This window comes from Athene cunicularia, assembly GCF_003259725.1.
Source record: "Athene cunicularia isolate RWA chromosome 8 unlocalized genomic scaffold, athCun1 chr8_part1, whole genome shotgun sequence".
Lineage (NCBI taxonomy): Eukaryota > Metazoa > Chordata > Aves > Strigiformes > Strigidae > Athene > Athene cunicularia.
The window spans coordinates 33,062,680-33,063,027 of record NW_020799109.1 but is presented as its reverse complement, the minus strand read 5'-3'; positions in this window follow the sequence as shown (position 1 = coordinate 33,063,027).

Here is a 348-nt window from a genome sequence, read left to right as displayed (position 1 = left end):
CGGTGTGGCGGCGGAACGGTGGCGGCGCCGCCGTTGCCGGGGAGCGCTCGGCTACGTGGCGCCGCCCGGAGCGAAGTCGCGTTGCACCGGGGAGCGCATGGAGCCGGCAGCCGGCCCGGCGGAGGGGAGCTGCGGGCTGGCGGGGGGGAATCCTGTCAGGGGCCGGGTCAAGGGGCGAAGGCGGGAGAGTGGCCCCCCCTCCCCGTGCTGAGGGTTCTTCGCCTCAGCGGGGTGAGCCCAAGCGCTCACACACCGCCCCACACCCTCCCGCCCCTCAGCGCCCGGGTACTGACGGGCCGCGGAGCCCCGCGCCCTCCGCCCCAGCCTACCGTGGGGTGAGTCGCCATC